The sequence below is a fragment of the Scatophagus argus genome, chromosome 18, assembly GCF_020382885.2.
Source record: "Scatophagus argus isolate fScaArg1 chromosome 18, fScaArg1.pri, whole genome shotgun sequence".
Taxonomy (NCBI): Eukaryota; Metazoa; Chordata; class Actinopteri; family Scatophagidae; genus Scatophagus; species Scatophagus argus.
Genome location: NC_058510.1, coordinates 14,828,769 through 14,836,172, shown reverse-complemented (window position 1 = coordinate 14,836,172; position 7,404 = coordinate 14,828,769). Strand labels below are relative to the sequence as shown.

Below are 7,404 nucleotides of genomic sequence, written 5' to 3'. Positions count from 1 at the left end.
TTTACAGGTATATGGGGAAGCCTATCTAAACACATCAAAAGTCAGAGTCATCAACTTTATTATTAACTTTATTCTTCCTCCTCCCATAGAGCTCTTTCTTATTGTATAACAGTAATTAATTCTGACTTAGAGAAGTGTGTGTATATATATATACACACACACACACACACATACTGCTATAACTTCAGTATATCTACCTGAATCATCACTGGAAGTCATTGAGACAGTCTTTAAATTCTACAGCTCTATTTGTGAAGTTTTTACATCACAAATAATACATTTTCCATTATCCTAAAATGCTACCACTTAATTGTGCTTGTGCTTGTGGTGCTCTTTTTTCTGGGAGAAGGACTTGCCTCCTTTATGTTAGCAAGCCTCCTTCCCCTCAGGTTTTTATAGCAATCGTATGGTTTCACTCCATGGGGTTGCTGTTGCTGAGAGGATAGCTTTGCTGAAAACTGCAGAAACGATGATGCCAGCTGGAAACTCGTGCAGAGCCTCTTCATTCTGTATTTGATCTGCACTCGTCTATTTTTACCCTAAGCCTTCAGCTTCACATAACATGAAAGCTCTATGTGTTAACAGTACAGTATGTCACCTGAGAATGGTCCCAAACTAAGCAGAATACAAAGGAAATTTTAAACCATGTGAAAAATGAATGTAACTTAAAGACACAATATAACGTTTTAGTCTTATTTATGCAGCAGCAACATATTTTCACCATCCATTACAGCATTATGTGACAGGTAGAATCTCTAAGTTAATTAAACTAACTACTCAGAAAAGCAGGAGAACCACACAGTATTATCTCTCTTGTACAGAACTGTAAACAGAACCATACTGGCTGGCCTTTTGCTGTTTTCACGCTGTACTTGTACAGTAAATAGACTTGTGTGTATTTAAAAAGCTGACTCACACGGGAGACTGAGCCTTTGTCTCTGCCTGTTACACTCTGTTAGCTTCATCCGACAACCTTGTAATGGAACAGAATGGTTGAATAAACTGACTTAAATGGAAATGAATGTGTTCATGTCTGTTAGTGTGCTGTCAGTGAGATGTAATAGTGTGTTGAGAGGCTACCAGGAGCAAAATGTGACATCTGACAGGAAATGCTGTGGTTTAGCCTGCAGAAAAGGCTGACAAAGCTTGAAAGGCTTGCGTAGAACCACAGGTGTGTTGGAAAGGCTCTAGAAAGCACAAAAGAAAAAACAGACAGCAAAAAAAATTAAACCTTGACTTTTTTATCAAGTTGTTACTCTAAACTATCACATCTATATGTCGAGGAAGACCTTTTTTTGTCTCCATTGTTGTTGCTAAGTAGCCATTGCTGTGGTGTTTTTGTTCAGTACTGGGGGTATCTGCAGATGAAATTAAAGTTCCTGCAAGACTCTTTATTTTAAGCTATTTCTTATTCTAAATACACACTACAGTGTGTTTCTTCTATGTCGTTTCATTTTTCCAAGATGGACCTACTAGACACTGTGTATCAATAATAGCAAATGGAAAGTTTTCATCAACTCTTCATATTAGATTATTATGTGGCTGGAGTGACAAAGTAAAATGTACATTTAACATAAATATCATTTGTAAATGGAGCCTTAGCGTAAAATCATTACAAAAAAATATTTACACGAATGTGTGTTGTCAAGCTTGGGACAGCTAGCAATGAGTTTTGAATTTATTGGCCTCAATCGGAGATTCAGAGTAATACTTTTACACTGATTGCTGGTAGTCATCGTTTTCTGCCAATATTCATTTGTAAAATGGGCCTTTTTTGTTGAATATTGAACTCATTATTTTGTCAAGTATAGTGTTCCTAACAAGATGAAGAGGTGGGGGGGTGTTTAAGCAGTAATTGAATTCATTAAGTGTGCATTATTCGTTATGTGTTAATAAATAACAAAATTATTACTTGCAGTTGTACACTTTGTACTAACTTGCACAGTGCATGAATTTCAACAGGGTAGTGTTATCTCAAATCAGTCTATGTGGCCATAGCGGAAATGATGATCACACCGCTTGACTGCTTCTTCTTCTTCCTTTTCTTCTTGTCAATAATGAATTATAATCGCGTGGCGCATTATCACCAACATTTTCATGCAGCTGTCACAATGACTAGAATATCTGCTGGCTTGTCTGATCGAGATCTGTTCAAGATCACCAAAGTCAGTAGATTGTATCCTCTGGGGACCACAAATGTCTGCATTAAAGCATTACAATCATCCAGCAGCATCCTGTTGCTGGACTGTCCAACATTGCTGAAATGATAATGACAGTGACTGCAGTATTTGGCCGTGGGCAGACAGGACAAAGAGGACCCTGCATTATAGTATATCAAAGTTAAAAACTGCTTGATAGATGCTATCTAATATATAAGAAGAATGAAGAAGAATTTCACTTTCACACTGAATTTGTCTTTTGCATTTGACTCATCCTTAGTTGAACACATATGCAACACCCAGCAAATTACATGCAGTGAAACACACACAGGAGCAGTGGGCAGCAACTATCAAGCCCCTGGGGAGCAAATTGGGGGTTAAGTTATGGGTTAATGGGGGAGGGGAGCATACAACACAAATATTACTATAGTATCTTATCCTATATGCATTAACACGCATTAGTGAAACCAGTGAGGCTGACTGTAACTGCTCCCTCCCAGAAGACAACATAGATGACACTATCCCACATCTCAGTGGTTGTCTGCCTCTGAAGGAGGTCTTCACTCTCTGTCAAATTGCATTTCCTGTGTGTAATTTTGGTATAGAAACTTGGTTCTTTATTGCATTGCTCAGTTGCTAGCTGTATCCCAGAGGAAATTTGGTCCCAATTTGAGCAGGTTTGTGCAATATAGGTTCACATTGATTGTTTGTTTATTGGCTGCAGGCTGTCAGTCAGATTGGACCTCTTTGTCAGGATAAGGTTTCACAGAAGTTGTGTCCTAAAGGGAGGGAGCTCAATCTTTATCATTCCCAGAGGAAGCACAGCTGCCTTATAGCTGCACCACATGGACCAAGTTCATGTTAAGCACATAAGTTTTTCCAACCGCTGGTCAATACTACTGAAGAAAAATATATCAATTAAGGGACAATGGTGTCAGTGATAAGTTATTGTGGTTTATGGACGAAAATAGATAATAGTGCTAATGCAAAATAAAGTGTTTTGTGTGTGAAAATATGTTTTCAACTTTAAAACTGTTAATGATCTGATGATGTGATATCATTATTTAACAAACATGAACAACTGTTTTAGAGTTTGAGAGAAAGATGTCTTTTCAAGCTTAGCCTCGTGTTATCTAACAATAACAGAATACTGTGAGTACTTGATCTAAAAATGGCTTTAAATATGAAGTTAAAACTATTAAATTTACAAAAGTGTGCCTTATTTGTGAGTATTTTCTCTATTCCCTTTAAAGAGGAGTCCTGTCCTGCACTAATTATCTGCAACATTGTGTGAAAGACAGCTTACAATGTGTTGAGACAGAGGCAGTCCATAAGCACATTTGTGAGAGTCAGGAAAAAGGACACCTCTCCAATATGTTTTAAATGACAAAAGAAATATCATCAGTGAATTTGAAGTTGCAAACATTAATGCAATATCACAGTAAAACATTACGTTACGTTTTGTACTTTTTGGGAAATAGGAATGCTTTAAAAACCGTAATGTCCGACTTTTCCACCAGCACATAAATAGCTCCACCTGCTGTGTGTGACAGATGCGGGTCATGTAATGTGTGCAAACACATTCATCCATCCATTTTCTATACCGCTTATCCGTCAGGGTCGCGGGGGAGCTGGAGCCTATCCCAGCTGACTACGGGCGAGAGGCGGGGTACACCCTGGACTGGTCGCCAGTCAATTGCAAACACATTCAAAAAAACATTATTAAATTGGCTAATCAACCTAACCTGACAGTTGTTGATATTGTGTTAGTAGTTGATTTTTATCTGTGTAACATAAAATGCATCCCTCCCAAATCTTCATATTTGTGAACTTGATTTTATTGTGGATCACGCAACGCACATTTGACACTAGTTTTTATTTACACTTCATCCCCAGTACTTGTCATATTATATGGTAAGTTCTTAGTAGGAGCCAATTAAACTGTTATTTGCAGGCAATGTTACGTTAAACAATTATACTGCTTGTAAAAGTATTACACCCTATGTAAAACACTGATTATTATCATTTGCAGTCGTTCTGTTGCATTAAAGTCTAAACGAAGTGTAAAGATGAAATGGTGACAAGTGTGTTTGTATGTGTCATCTTTTTCATTGAGAGAGTGGAGTTTAGATTATTCACAGTTTTTATTATCTGCCTCCCACATGAAAGTGAGATAGTGTAAAGTCTAGACTGGACAGACACTGTGGGGTAATGGTGTGTTAGAAGGAGAGGGCCTCAGTGAACAGAATATTATTGTTGCTGTCGAGCATGTCTGGTGACGTGATGTATCAGTTAGGATGATGCATGAGGCTCTTTAAAATATTGTACTTTGTTATTTTAAATGCAGGAAACATACTGCACATGTGTATTTAACCATCGTGATTATTAAAAATAGGCATTACTTACATTTAATTTCTTTTTTTCTGTAACAGGCAGATTCAGTTGAGAGTATTGTTACAAACAGGCAAAAAAAATAATAATAACAGGGTTAATCGAGGTCACATTTGGTAGTGGGAACATGTATTTTCAGCAGTAAATCACAATGAAGGAAAAATAAGTGATGAGAAAAGTAACAAAAAGAACACAAAGAAATGGTTTATATTGTCAGGTAATAGCAAAAAGGTTGTGAACTGATTTCTTTTTCCTCTCTGATTGCCACACAGGAACAAATGAGCGACCTGCCAATCTGCTGAACTGATTTCAGCGGGCCTCAGGTTGCTGATTAATGAAATGTGGGAGGACAAAAAGACGGCTGTGAGTAGTGCCACAGCCTACCCACAATCCTTCACTGCTATTTCTGATTGGGCTAATCATCCTATTGTCCCTCAGCACTTTAAGTCTGGGATTTTAACTGCAAGAAGAAAAGACTGACGGAAGGAATTGCACAGAAAACTGCATTTCCTTTTTATCCCCCCACCATCTCCCCTTTCTCCCACATCAAATCTTGCACCATTACCTCCAGTTTTTTTCCATAGCGCCTCATGTGTCATCCATCTAGCTCACTTTAATGGCAGCCTCATAATTATTTAGATGATTATGTGTTGCAAGCCATTTAGCATGCTCAATGACACATGTTTAATTTATTTGCTGCTGGAGCTTCTCATAGAGGAACAGAGGAAAGGACTGAAGATGGGTGACGGTGTGGTTGCTTCTGCTGCTGCTGTGGTGCTAGTAGTGAAGGAAATCACTGCCAAAATTGTTTGATAAATAGCAGCTGTTGATATAATATGCTATGCCACATCAAAGAGCTAATGTGATACAAATAAGGTGTGCTTTGTGTAGCATTGCAAGGCAACGTTTGCTCGGGCTAATGGCGTGTGTCTCGGTTGACCAGTGAACCCACATAATACACTGCACCATTGAGCAAGCTATTAGGATATGATAATGGGAGAAGCTGCTGGATGCTGAATGTAGACTTGTTTCTTCCAAGGTTTTTTACAACTTCAGCTGAAGGAAAAGCAGAGAAACATGCAAAAAATGATGATTTGTCATGAAAGCGATGAATTTCAGCTTACTTCTTTATATGAAGAAAATCCAAGGCATTAGGGCAGTGACGGTTGTCTGTGGAGCTCAGATATATTTGAAAATAGAATTTTTTGGCAACAAAAAAATGTGATTTGGGGAATATATAGACGTTTGGTGAAAAATATGAAGCGCACGGCACCTACATTTCTGTATTGCTTCAATAGTGCTAGGTAACCACTAGAGGGTAGTATAACCTCACTGAAAGGTAACTGATGGCACTGATTCCTCTGTATAGCAGAGATATTTTAGGGCTTAAAAGATATAAATTGGTGTTTTTTATGGGAAAGATGATTTTTTTTTATCTTCTATATTTTACTGATTTTCCTTTTTTATTGGATCATGGATGAATTTTTGATTGAATTGAATCAGGATTTGAAAAAAACAACAATTTAAAAACAAAAAATTTTACAGGTTTGCATGTGAACATTAAATTGCTTTTATTTAAAGTTTCCACTCAAAAATGTTTTTCATATTGTCACTTCACTTGACCTTTGTAGAATGATGTATGTGCAGAGTTTGACATTTGAAAGCTGTTTCCATATTGACAATTCATTCTGTACACACCTTAAATTTGAATTAAAAGTGGACATTTTAGCCGGGATATTGCGATATCATACGTTTGGATGCCAATCGTGGTCCAGTATGCAACTTAGACAAGAGATGTGAAAACTTGAAACCACCATTGCACATCCACTGAGGATGGACCTTGCAGTGAAGTAGGACAAATGTTAAACTCACAGCTATTAAACCATTCAAATGTACAATATTTACATGTCTATAGATTGCTATTTTTTCTAGAAAGCAACAAGCAGTATGTGTAATTTTTATTAATTATTGTAAAAAGAAAAAAAAAATCAGACAGAATTATTCTTCAAAGCAACATGTTGTTTGTATGTCTTAAAACGTTTCTGGACGGGATCTTCAAGAACAAAAAGTTCTCTCTAAGAACTGTGCAGGGTGGCCAGTACAGGTTTGTGCTTGCATGGTGCTGAAGGGCACAGCCTGCAGACACAGCGTCGGCTGCAGTGTTTTGCAGCTGGGTCTTGACGTGCGCTGAAGTCTGTCACTGCACTCCTAGACCTTTCTGTCAACTCCAGCATCTGCTGTGACTTCTTGTTGGAGAAGCTTCTGGAACAATCACAGTTCTCTGGTTGTCAGCACCTGGTGTTCCTGTCTGTTTCCCTACAACATGTAAACCTACAAATATTTAACTACTTATATTCCAGAGCCAAAAACGAAAGCATGTTGTCAATCATTTCCAAGATGTGTTATAAGTCCAAGTTTAAGTCCGAGGTAATTCTACATCTGCTTTTAGTGATATGAAGTTTATTAAAACAATTGTTGATGGCTGTTCACAGGCATGATTCAAAACTAGTTTCAAAGCTCTTGCTGCAATATAACTTTCAGCAGTTACACACTGACCCAGAAAACACTGAGAACATTTATCAATACTGCAGTTTGTGTTTCTGTGGCTGACTATATAAAACGTATACATAGAAGCTAAGCCTCTTTTATTTTTCATAGAAGGACTTTCTGCTAACAATGCGCAAGAATGAAGAGAAGAAAAAGTCAAACACAATAGAAGAAACAAAATATCACATTATTGTTAACACAACAAATATATTTCTACCCAGCAGCTGAGTGTAAAGGTTTGCTGTACAGTAAACAGTGACGTCAGCTGTGGTTCGGCGTAATAGTTTTTCTAAACTCCTGTGTCATT

General features: G+C 37.5%; 1 protein-coding gene across 1 annotated transcript in view; it reads left to right on the top strand.

Moving 5' to 3' along the window:
• The window catches only part of adarb2 (adenosine deaminase RNA specific B2 (inactive)), a 259,292-nt gene that overhangs the window by 2,018 nt on the left and 249,870 nt on the right, over window positions 1-7,404 (top strand). The window lies entirely within an intron of this gene.